We start from the raw sequence: 13,583 nt of genomic DNA, 5'->3' as shown, positions 1-13,583 counted from the left end.
TATGCCTAGGTTGCAGATTTAGTAAGTGATGAGCCCTAAAGGCTTTGGGCGCCCGGACATTGCACATTTTTACCCTAAGTATATAAGGTAGTTTGTAAAAGAAATTAGGGTTCTCAAGTCATTTGTTGAGAGCACTCTTTGGTGAGATCTCTTGAGGTGTGTGGATATGGAGTCCTTGAGCTTCTTCTTGCTCATGAGACTTGATTAACACTAATCAATGATTCATTCTCTTTCACTATGCCTCTCTCTTACTTCTTATGATTGCTTCGATTAACTAGATATTAACTAATTAGTGGTTAATCCCTCTCTAATCTTGTGTGATTGCCCTCTTTTGCTTGCGTGTGCATGTAGGTTTGATTGGAGTGTGGTGCTCCATAGATCTACGTGTGTGTGCTTTGCGATTAGTGTGTTGCATGATAGGATTAGTGTTGTGTGCGTCTTGCAATCGTAGTGTATGTGATTGGGCTGACTGGAGGTGGAGAGAAGTGGATATGGAGATTTCCCATCATTGCGGCTTAGCTCCTCCATAGGCTGAGAAGCTCACCTCGTAGAGTTAACCATTTGTGCTGCCACGATTAGCTCACTAACCGTGTGAGTGTTTTGATGCCCTAGCCGGCGGGTAGCTCATCCCTGTGGATTGATAATTTTGATGGTCATTGGAGCTATTGCAACGATGGGACCCCCAACACAAGGTAGTCTAAAATCACCTCATTTCCACTTTTCGCCTTTGGAGAGAGAGCTTTTCGACCTTCTTCGCGCGCATTTTCGAAAGTCCACAGTCGCCTGTTTTGAGCGCCGTCTCACACGAGACATGAGGGGTAAGTTCTATACTTATCAATGATCCATTCTGTATGACCAATAGCTAGTCTAAACCCCATGAAAAAACCCTAGAATCAGAGTGCACGAGGCCCTATGATCAAAAATTGACCATAGCGGCCTGTCATCTCAACCAAATCAGACGAGACTTGAACTGTAATAGAACACTTCTATATCACCGGTTGACCATTCAGTAGGGGTCGAGGGGGTCCCAAGAAGAAAGGCTAGGTTTTTGGCAAATGCCAAAATTGGATTATGACTCCACAGACAGCTTATAGACTAGGTCTATACACAATGTATATGGTTGGTATCATAAAATCAATCAAGGCAAGCCCTCGAAAAACGAAAAACCGCTCGAAGGCTACAAAGCATCAAACATACGAAGACAAACTGACTCCAAATGAGCCAAAATTGGATGAGTTGCTTCAGGACTATGTAGCAGACAAGTCGATAGCCTCAAAAGTGACTAACCAACTCCACAGGCCATGTAGTCACAAAAAACGGTGATTTCAAAGTCAACAAAGCACAAAGTGATGCCGATAGCACAAAACTTTATCAAATTCAATTTAGGATTATTTTTAGGTGTATAGAATATGTTCAGGTCAAAATTTTCAAGTTTTGCAAAAAAAGTTGATTGCTGTAAATAATCGCGATTATTTACTTTTGCAATATTTTGGCTTGAAAATGGTACCATCACCTCACCTATCACTTGTACACACTTATTACTTGCCACATTTCAAGTATGAGCCAAAATGATCAATGATAACTTGGAAAATTATCAAAAAACGCAAAAAAGTTCTTTCAAACCAATTTCTGAGTTATCAGTCACATTTTTTGATCCAAATCACTTCATATCACATACAAAGGGTCTACATCATGCCTAGAACCAATTTGCATCAAAAAATGTTCATTTTGATGAAAAAGTTAATAATCGTGATTATTTACTTTTTGCCAAGATGGGAAAAAAGTGCAACTTTGCCTTCATGGGACCAAAGCACATGATGTCCTAGGCCCACTAACCAAGTTTGAACATATTTGGAGCTTAAAATCTCAAAATTCCTTTATATCTACTGTTTCAGGGACGGAAAGCCTAAATAAGGCACCATTCTCTTCCTGTGCACTCAAATGAGCCCACACTTCACTCGGAGTATCAAATTGATATGTATTTCAAAACTATGATGCCAAAATTGCAAAAAGTTTAAAAAATTCATCAATTGTAAATAATCACAATTATTTACTTTTGTTGAAAATTTTTTCTTGGACTTTATGATTTTGAACTTTACATATTTTTATGCATCTATGCATGTTCAAAAATTGATTTGAAGCAAATTGGACTCAATTTGTCAGCAATTCAGACTGAAGGGCATTTCAGAGTGAAATCTACCAAATTTTCTAACTTTGTCACTCTATTCACTTAACAGGAGCCATGCAAGCTGCGAAAGAGGCCAAGAAGAGGGTCACTCAAAAAGAGAAGCTGCAAGAGCTGCCACCATACCAATTGGACCCCAGTTCAGTAAAGACATCCAAAGTAACATATCTGTCCAAAGAACAGCTTGAAGAAAACAACACCACAGTTTTTACATGCAGGTTTAAAAGTGAAGAAGGACATCAGGTAGAACTACAGGTGTTTTGCCGAAGGAGGTCTATGATGTCACGGCAAAGCCCAAAATGAAAGAAGCTAACAAAAGGCTTGGACTCAGAGAATTCTACAACAAAGAACCGTGTGGTGTAGACTTTGAAAAATCCTATGAGCTCCAGTCTACAATCAAGGAAGACGGATCAACCCAAATTACTAACCAACAAGGATAGAAGGTAGAAGTGGTGATAACAGAGGAAATTGTGGTCGAGGCTCTCAAGCTTCCAACAGAGGGGATGACGATAAGGGCTCGTGACAGAAATACATCATGTACCTTCACTAAGGAGATTACTCGGCAACATTTGCTGATCTCATCGAGAAACAAGTAGAAGAACCAGCACGATTGTATCACCAGCACTTCCACTTTCTAGAAAAGAGACCACCAAGGTACACAACACCCAATCACACCGTTGCGACTACCTTCACACAAGTGTTGAAGTTGACAACTAGGCAACCCATTGATCATGTGTAGTATGTGCTATCCACGGTGAAGGGTACCAGGAAAGAGGTCAAGATCACTTACTTGGGTGCACCTGAGGTACTAACCAGAATAGCATACTATGCTATCGGCATGGCAGACAATTTTCCACCTGCCCTAGATCAAAACACATGGATCGTGTCAGCACAACCATCTCTAAGAACCACAAGGTCAACAAGAAGAGTTTACAAATCCAATGAAGACTCTACTGAAATCTCACATGAAGCACATAGCAGCGAAATCTCGGACAACGAGAAAAGAGGAGCCCGGATTGAAGAAATGAAGAGAAAAGCGGTGGCATCAAGAGGAGCCTCAACAGAAAAGGGCAAGGTTGGAAAGGAAAAACAAACCTACGAAAGAAGCCGCCAAGTTGCAAGAGAGGACCCAAAAAAGTGGGTACCTAAAAAGGTAAAAGGAACTAGAACAAAGCACCCTGCAAGGAAAGAGGCAGAGGATCCCAAGGATTTTCTGGAACGCATGTACGCAGAAGCAGAAGTGTTAAAGCTAAAAGAAGCTCACGAAATTGAAAGTAAAGCAAAGGAAGATGTAGTAGAGCAGCAAAGACAAGCTGGAGTTACCCAACAAAGTGAAGCCCAGCACAATCAAGAGATGTCTCCCAGACCATCATCACCTGCTACGGAACAACAAGAGCACCTCATGCCAGCCCCTCCACCTTCACCAACACTTAGACCCACTGAGGGAGATCAAACCAAAGCAAAGGAGCCAGAACCAAAAAGGGCAGCAAGTCCTGAACCACAAGAGACTGTAGTTTTGAGCAGCCTAAGGCACAAGAAATAGAGGCCACCCCATTTACCACCACCCAGTAGGAAACGACCGAAGCAACCACACAACCACAAGGAGAGGTAGAACCCTTCCGTTACTACAAACAGCCGCCGCACAGCCGCACCAAAGAAGCCACAGGAGGCTGCTGAAACATCTAGGCAGCTCACAGAACCTGAAGACTGGTAGACAAATGATGAAGTAATTCTCCAAGTAAATGAATAGCCAAGAAGACGCACGAAATGACAGAGAAAATGCGAATATCCACACTTAGCCGCAATGCTAAGGCTAGAGAGATAGAGATGGTGATAGATGCTCTTGAAGGAGAGCTAGAGGACATACTGACTTGTTATCACTGATCTGCAATGATAAATCCAAGAGCTGAGAGCTGAAGTACACTAGCTAGCCAGAGAGAAGCAGCAAAAAGAGATGTCAGTTCAAAAGATCCAAGTGCAGCTCAACGTAGCAAATGCTTCATTGCAATACTCAAAGCAAAGGATCAATGATTAGGCAACCTTCTTGCGACAAATGAGATAAAATCTTGCATTTGCCTCGATCAAAGGTATAGATGAAGTATATAAAGCATTCGAAAAGAAGAATAAAGATCTCGAGCTAGAGCTAAAGCTAGAGCAGTCACAATGAAGAGACCTTGCATTAATGCGGGCACAAAGAGAGGAACAGCTGCTCAAAGAGATAGCAAAGCTCAAGAGAGTTAATCAACTACTGCGAGACGAACGGCAAGAGATGCAAAAAGAAGCCGGTATATCAGAACAACCCCACATTGAAATTCCCTCAATCTCTTTCGTTGAGATGGAAACACAGCCGATAGAAGGTCCAGGAGGAGAAGAAGACTTTCAGGTACCAATCATAGATGTCAATCAAGTGCCAATGGTCCAGCTATAAATGCTGAAGAAGATGCACTTAAGGAGAAGCGATGGATTGGGAGTTGACAGTTCTCCATTTAGTCAATGTTACTCAACTCACTCCCAACCAAATCAATGCACAATGGCATCAACAATCACTGCCATATCCCTTGATCAAGGTAGAGCTGCTACAGGTTAAGGAAAGATTATATAAAGACATGCAGGTAGAAGGCGTAGAAGAACTCCACCCCAAGTGGAGAAAGAGCTGGTTTAACAAAAATCCCAGATACTTGATTTTGTTCACAAGAGCACCTCCAGCCCTTCAGAAGGACCCTACTTTTTGACATGTACCAAGACTAAGGACATGGCAAGCACATGAAGCAATGACAAAGAAGCAGCCTACATGGCTGAATTATCTGAGATTGCTATCTCCAAAAAAGGGAACGCCGATAGAGGAATACATGGTGAAACTCCTAACACAGGCACCATGGCATTCTTCAAAAGTTTCCCTGATCTCTCATGTGCTATGCTCTACAAAATTTGTCGAATGCTGCTCACATGCATTGAAGCTTTTCATGAGCCACAGCAAGTAGGAGCACCGTGATGTCGTTCCTCGAGGGAAATGAAGGTCTTTGCTATGACCTCAGTGGCCAACCTTTTGAAGAAGTCCTTTATGGCTTCTACACCCACTGCATGTTCTTGACATCTCACAATATGTTGGCATTTGAAGAAGCGTTCTATACAGGGTTTTCACTTGGTGAACAAAGATTTTTGGGCCAGTGATCAGCAACCTAACTTCCAGATTCGTAGACTACTCAGTCTCATCGAGCTCAAAAACAGAGTCACCATGCAATTTTTGTAGGTTCCAGACAAAGAAAGAAAGATCAAAGATGAAAAAGTGTTACATGCACTTAAAGACCGTCTCGTCAACCGTCAACCCGAAGATTATTTCAACACATAAATTTGTGTCAAGGGACGACACAGGCAAGGGGGGAGGGGGGGAATGTTAGCAGCAAGCTAACCCGGATACCATTTTTCGGAGATCTCATTGTAAAAACATTTATTATTTTGATGAATTGAGAATATTGTAACTCCTATTTTCTGGATAAACTTTGTAATTGATGAGCCAGGGCTACAAGCTTCCAAATTTTATCAACTTGTCTTTAGTTAGAGCTCCCAGATTATTAGTTTTGACCACCAAAAACCTTCGCTAAGGTATAAAAGCCAATTTTGTAAAGTTATTATTAAGTTTGGATAATGAAATACACAGTGTGAGCTAACGGCGCTCACTTCTCTCCTTTTCGCGCTTCCTACTCCCTCCTCGGTTATCTCATTGCAGTTGCGTCTGTTGCTTTGCAACCATAGGTAAGAGCTCTACCCATTGACGTAAGCATTTCATGGTATTTTGTAGCTTTTGGCATCGCCGACGTGCGGCCTAATTTCATCATAAGTAGGAATTTACACTTCAAAATCAGAAACTAAGTATAGGCGGGATATTGGGGCATCATTGCTAAGCATTTAGATGCTTTCTGGGTTGAAAACGACTAGGTCAAAAACTCAGTGCTGCTGTTAATAATCGTGATTTTTGCACTTGACCTAAAGTGAGCTTTGAGATCGTAATCATGTGTGCTTAGGTCTTATTTACATGTCCTAGAAGTTTCGCTACGTTTGGATGTCATTTGATGCTGTAAGGGATGTGATTTGTTTGTGGATGAGCCATTGGCTTGTGGTGATTTCAGTCACTTAAGTGTAGCCTGAGTTAGATGAGATTTGTTTGTTGTTTTCAAAGAGATTGACAACCTCTTGTAGCCTATATACACTAGTGGAGTCACCTTCGTCCCATGGATTGACAATTTATTCGTGGTTCTCGCTACATCTACAATAAGATAGAAGTGAGGTTAGACACCCATAGTGGACATCATGATTGCATGTTCATTTATCTACCATTGTGTGTTGTTTTTGTAGAATTTGGACCTTTTTCATAATGCCGCCCATACAATGCCACCGATCGGCAAAGGGGAATGCCACCATGGTGGGTGGTGTACTTGATGTATTGCACGGTTGTGGCTCCTTGTAGAAGCCAAAGCCATATTGGAGCATGGTGTTGTTGTAGATGTTTTTTGATAATACAGCCTCTCACATTACGTGAGAATTGCAAACAAATTTAAAAAAATTGGACCTTTCTGAGAACAAAACATTGAGATTGGAATGGTGTTGAGCAATACTATACGCTATGCATCAAAATGTAAGCATGCTCAAGTTTTTAGAAACCGACTACAACCTAATGTTAAGGGAAAAAGTTCTCTAGGTAACACGTAGAAGCTATGAGTAAATTTTTTATGAGCTACATCAAATTTGCAATGGGAAACTGCGTTGGAGCGGTAAATTTGATTATTGTCTCCAAATAAAACAGTGAGGGGAGATGTTGTTCTAGTAGGGTTTCCTGATTGGGTTACTAAATGTTCATTAATGGAGGCAATGTTTCTATTTGAATATAAGAATGATTCATGAGATGTGTCGTAGAGCTGTGAACACACCATGCATCCAGAAGATGCAATGATCTTAATTTGATGGGGATTTCCTTTCATCAACCCCCTCATATGTCTTCTAGAGAAGTTGTTAGGGTTGTAGCATCATCAACTTATATTTGTAATTGTTGATTGGCCTTGAGCCTCCTGCAATGTCCCCTTACATGTAATAAAAGAATTTTGGTTTCCCCTGTTGGTCTTGAATTGGGAGGGATCCCCGAGTATTTTCTTGGGCATTATGGACATCCATGTCCATCGGAGTAGGAAATGTATCTATTGGTTGTCGTTGTGTTCGTTGTTGGCACAACAAAACATTGTTGTTGTTGCCTTGGGCTATACCTCCATTCACTTTGCAATTTGAATTGCAGCATGGATTGAGGTTGGACCTTGGTTGTGCACACGATGATAGATATCATGTTGAAGACAAGGCCAAACAGAGAAAATTTTCATTTCTTCTAATATAGTGATCTCAACTCACAATAGTAATTTATTTAGCATTATTGAATAAAACAGTTCAAGTTCTCCCGGTATAGAGAGGAAGGAAAATATATATATGGTGTGTGCTATATATATACACATCATGGCACACTAAAATATAGAGAGAACACCAGAACATCCATTATTGAAACTAGTACAATGCCGCGGCCTCCGACGGTGCTATGCGGAATTTCTTAGCTAACACATACCAACACTATCTACATTGTGTGTGTGTGTGTGTGTGTGTGTGTGTGTGTGTGTGTGTGTGTGTGTGTGTGTGTGTGTGTGTGTGTGTGTGTGTGTGTGTGTGTGTGTGTGTGTGTGTGTGTGTGTGTGTGTGTGTGTGTGTGTGTGTGCGCGTGTGTGTGTGCGTGTGTGTGTGTGTGTGTGTGTGTGAGAGAGAGAGAGAGAGAGAGAGAGAGAGAGAGAGAAAGAGAAACAGAGAGAGAGACCTACATTTCTTTGCTTAGGCCTCTCCCATTCCTTTGGCCATGAATTTGTGGCGATTTTGCATCCATTCTACAACACTTTGGGCCATTAGATGGTAAAAGGTCACAAATTAAAAAACAAGTCTCAATGCTACATTGATTTTTCCACCCTTCACTCTCTCTCTCCCTCTATCTCTCTCTCTCTCTCTCTCTCTCTCTCTCTCTCTCTCTCTCTCTCTCTCTCTCTCTCTCTCTCTCTCTCTCTCTCTCTCTCTCTCTCGATAGAGCAATAGAGTGTGAGGGCCATACCAAGACTCGACCCTACTCACTTCCCTCAGTCCTCTAGACCGTTGCAGGGAATGACGTAGATCTATCTCCAGGTATCCCCCCCACTTGGGACCGACACTCAGACAGGACTCCGGCCTATATTGAATGCCAACCCAAGGGGGTATATCCCTCCATTCAATGATTCTATCCGATTCTCATAATCAATCTGTCCTTAACAGCTTTCCGCACCGAAAATCGTGGTCCTTAGTCTTGATTCTCTTGATCTTTAACTTGAAGATCTGCTCTTGCTTTCTTGTTCTCCCTTGGTTCATGGCGATAACCCCTTTTTCTTGAGAAGCAAGCACGACAGTTATCACTTTCTCCTAAGAAGAGGGACCTTGCAATCCTACGTGGTCTCGCTCGTCCCTGATTACCCATTTTTATCCCACGTAGTCCTAACGTTTAACATAAAATTGCTAAATCAACATCCGGCCATATGACCCTCTGGATCTGCCCACCCACCGAACCATTTCATGAAAATCCCTTCCCGAGGTAGTACTTAACTACTACAAAATGAGAAAGACAACAGTCTATCAGACATCATCAAACAACAAGCACCATGCAATCTCTTGCATACCCTCGTTCAGGGAAATTCATCTGGTTGTTCCCACATATCTTTATTTAGAAACTTTTAATTTATTTACTTTCCTTTATCTACTATAATTAGCTTGTAACTAGTTTCCTAACTAATCAGGCAACACATTTAGTTTCAACCAATTCATCTTGCCTCCCCATTCAGGCCAAGATAATCGGTTACAAGCCATCAAAATGAAAACACCTTCACAATATTTCCCAGAATTAAGTGTTTGAGAAAGGCTCATCGAGTAATTTAAGCATTCCTACCTAAGTATTTTATTTCGAGAGGTATAGCACCATCTGGTGACAGATGCACAGGATAGCCCCTATATTCCTAGCCTTTCCAGTTCCTTTTTAAGCAACCAAGTCGAATAAATTTCCTTAATTAAATTCACATCATTCTCCCTGAGGATAACCTTCTCATCCAACTATTGGCATCAGGCCATACCCGGCTTATGACCGATTTTCAATAAGATACCGCGGGTACTTCACCCGGACGGGCAAAAATAAAACAAACCCATTCATCCCTTATCCCTCGGGCATGAATGACCTATGTATAACAACTTGCCGGTTACGCTGCCCTAGCCAAAAAGGGTCAATCTCTGACAAGTTCCCCAAGAGAATCCTCTCAATGGGCCGGCCTTTCAATCAAATTGACCCAAAGAAGATCCATCTTAGTCTCCGATCATTTCCACGCAATCTTCAAAACCCTAGTTAAATATATGTTTTGCAATGGGCTATCCCTATCACCTCTCGAGATTCCTTTTTAACTCCTAGTTGGTAATTTTCAGGTAGGTTCATTTATCAACCTTAATTCCTCGTTCATTAATTATCTACCAGCCAAGTTTATTTAGAAAATACAAGCGAATTTTTGTCATAGGCATTGATGGTTAATGTCTCTTCGAAAATTCCAACTTTTTTTTTTAATATCAATCCCCGTTTTGTCGATTCCCAGGATTTTGCAATCCTTTGCCATCCATGGGAGATCTCCATGGAAGCTTGTAGAGTTTTCGGTTCAAAACAACACAGAGGTCAATTCCGCGAAGTTATCCCCTATCTTCCCCATCCCGTATTTGCAAACAAACTTGAAATTGACAACTTTAGAAATACTCTTCAATACCAAAAATTGAACTACTTCTATCGAGTTTAGACAACTACTCTTTTCTTATGGTGCCTAGCTTTCCATTTTAGGAAGCTAGAAGGTCATCCTATAATTTATGAGTCTTCGAGCTTTCCATTAAATTTTAAACCTAAAATACAAGGTAGTCACTAAAGCTTACACCTAAGTCAAAATTTACCATTAAATCTTAGCTTACGAGAGCAAATCTACCTTTGAAGCTTAATTTTATGATGCATAGATACTCTTATCACTTGACCCTAATTGCGAGGTTTCCATTAAAGCTTAAACCGAAAATACAAAGTAATCACTAAAGCTTACATCTAAGTGCAAAGTTACCATTAAAGCTTAGCTTATGAGAGAAAATCTACCATTGAAGCTTAACTTTATGATGCATAGATACTCTTTATCACTTGACCCTAATTGCGAGGTTTCCATTAAAGCTTAAACCTAAAAATGCAAGGTAGTCACTAAATCTTACATCTAAGTGCAAAGTTACCATTAAAGCTTATCTTATGAGTGCAAATCTACCTTTTAAGCTTAACTTAATGATGCATAGATACTCTTTATCACTTAACCCTAATTGCGAGGTCTCCATTAAAGCTTAAACCTAAAAATACAAGGTAATCACTAAAGCTTACACTTAAGTGCAAAGTTACTATTAAAGCTTAGCTTAATGATGCATAGGTACTCTTAGCACTTAACCCTAATTGCGAGGTTTTCATTAAAGCTTAAACGTAAAATACAAGGTAGTCATTAAAGCTTACACCTAAGTGCAAAGTTACCATTAAAGCTTAGCTTATGAGTGCAAATCTACCTTTTAAGCTTAACTTTATGATGCATAGATACTCTTTATCACTTGACCCTAATTACGAGGTTTCCATTAAAGCTTAAACCTAAAAATGCAAGGTAGTCACTAAATCGTACATCTAAGTGCAAAGTTACCATTAAAGCTTATCTTATGAGTGCAAATCTACCTTTTAAGCTTAACTTAATGATGCATAGATACTCTTTATCACTTAACCCTAATTGTGAGGTCTCCATTAAACCTTAAACCTAAAAATACAAGGTAGTCACTAAAGCTTACACTTAAGTGCAAAGTTACCATTAAAGCTTAGCTTATGAGTGCAACCACCTTGGAAGCTCAGCTTAATGATGCATAGATACTCTTAGCACTTAACCCTAATTGCGTGGTTTTCATTAAAGCTTAAACCTAAAACACAAGGTAGTCATTAAAGCTTACACCTAAGTGCAAAGTTACCATTAAAGCTTAGCTTATGAGTGCAAATCTACCTTTTAAGCTTAACTTAATGATGCATAGATACTCTTATTACTTAACCCTAATTGCGAGGTTTCCATTAAAGCTTAAACCTAAAAATGCAAGGTAGTCACTGAAGCTTACATCTAAGTGCAAAGTTACCATTAAAGCTTAGCTTACGAGTGAAAATCTATCTTTGAAGATTAACTTAATGATGCATAAATACCATTAATACTTAACCCTAATTCCAAGGTTACCATTATAGATTAAACCTAAAATGATGTACTTCCTAGTATTAAAACACATGGATTAATTAATCCTACCAGAAATGAACCTCCTCTAAACAAGAGGGAAGTGGGGTTGAAGTCCTTCTTGAAGAGATGTGAGGCTCAAGGAGGAAGGAAAGGGATTTAAGATGAAGAGGAAGGAAAGAGGATCTTTTTCACAAAACCCTCAAGGGTTTGGCCTTCAAGAGAGGGAGAGAGCAAGAGCAAGGTTTAATGGAAACCTTGATTTACTTAAGCATAATCTTGAGCATGTCAAGTATGCAAGTAGCTTAGCAATATGTGTGTGTCTAAAATTACAAAGGAGAGGGGGTGCTTATATAGGAAATGGTGGGTTATTCTTTTCTCAATTCCTATTGGACCCCAATTCTCTTCTCAAATCCTATTGGACCCCAATTCTCCTCTCAATTGCTATATTGGACCCCATTTCTCTTCTCAAATGTTATTGGACCCCAATTCTCTTCTTAATTCCTATTGGACCCCAATTCTCTTCTCAAATGCTATTGGATCCCAATTCTCTTCTTAATTCCTATTGGACCCCAATTTTCTTCTTAGTTCTTATCTCTTAACTTTATCTTTCAGTCAAGTTAGTCCCTTTTTCTTCCAATTCCCGATCTAGATCAGTTCCCACGTGGATTTTGAGAAAGAAGTATAAAAATAATCTGAATCTTTTTGAAAAAATATAGGGATAACGTAATTTCTTATCCAAAATATCCTTGTCTTTTCATGCTGGAGTAAAGTCTCGTTGTCCGCATGACTTCTTTATCGGTCTTACTTTTTCTAAATTATTTTCTAGGCTGAAACGTTTTGAATGGCTCTAGGGTTTAGGGAGGGACCTTACAAACTCCCCAACAAAAAGAAAGAGTTGTTGTCAGCTCGGTACATGCTTTAGAGAGTAGATAGACCCCATCTTTGGTCAACTCATGATTGAAGATGGTTAGTAACTTTAGGGTATTGAGGCGGTCCGGGGCGGGCAACAAGAGAGGCGACCTCTAAACAACCCTCAAGGCTCCCGTGCTGCTCAATTAGGGCTGGGGCAACCACAAGCACAACACAACAACAAACCCACAGCCAAACCCAAACAAGATAGGGGCACCACCTAGTTATGGTATGCGAACTAGGACGCAAGAGAGATTTTGGCACAACCAAGAAGATGCACCACACAACACACACAAGCAACCTCACACCAAGACACACATGAAATGGACCAGAGAGAGCTAGAGCAAAGGGAAGAGAGAGAGGAAAGGATCTTGCATACTACCTTATTTGTGACTTGCAAATGGAGATGGTTCATTATGATGCTATCGTAGAACTTGTACAAAACTCACTCAATGCTTAGTGATTGCTAAAACATTGCCAAAACACACACACACTGTCTTAGGGTGTGGGAGACCTCTCACCACAATACCCTCTTACAATGGACACAAAAATGGCAATGAAAAACACTTTCTAAAATCAAGATCAACCGATAAAAACTCAAATACACAAGTCACCTTGAATTCACCAAACCGTATTGCACAAATGGAAGGGCGAAGATTCGAACGTCGAATCACGCCTTTGATGCACCAAACCTCAATTTATTGATGATGAAGGAGCATATACAATAGTGGTTTTGAGGTTTGTGGAACTCACGCTCGCTCACTTGCAATGTGTATCTTGAAGGCTTCTCTCACACCAAGAGTGAAGCTCACAAGTGGTTGCTACACCTAAGTCTCTCCTCACGCATAGAGTGTTGGGGTTCTATGTGAGATGTTGGAGGTTGTTTTACAAGAAGGAGAGGGGCCTATTTATAGGTTGGAGACCCCTCATTAAGATTATTGGAAATCCTAATTTACAAGCTAACAAATCAGGATTATGATTTTTTTGAATATCAAAACATTGTGGGCCTTCTTTGTCTGCTTGAGTCATGGGTGTGGGCTCAAAAGAGAGCATTATTGATGGTAGATAAGGTGAAAGTAAGTAAGGAGAGAGAGAGAGAGAGAGAGAGAGAGAGAGAGAGAGAGAGAGAGTTACTT

This window comes from Adiantum capillus-veneris, chromosome 10 (genome assembly GCF_014529385.1).
Source record: "Adiantum capillus-veneris isolate H3 chromosome 10, ASM1452938v2, whole genome shotgun sequence".
NCBI lineage: Eukaryota > Viridiplantae > Streptophyta > Polypodiopsida > Polypodiales > Pteridaceae > Adiantum > Adiantum capillus-veneris.
The sequence above is the reverse complement of the archived record's forward strand: the minus strand, read 5'-3'. Positions refer to the sequence as shown.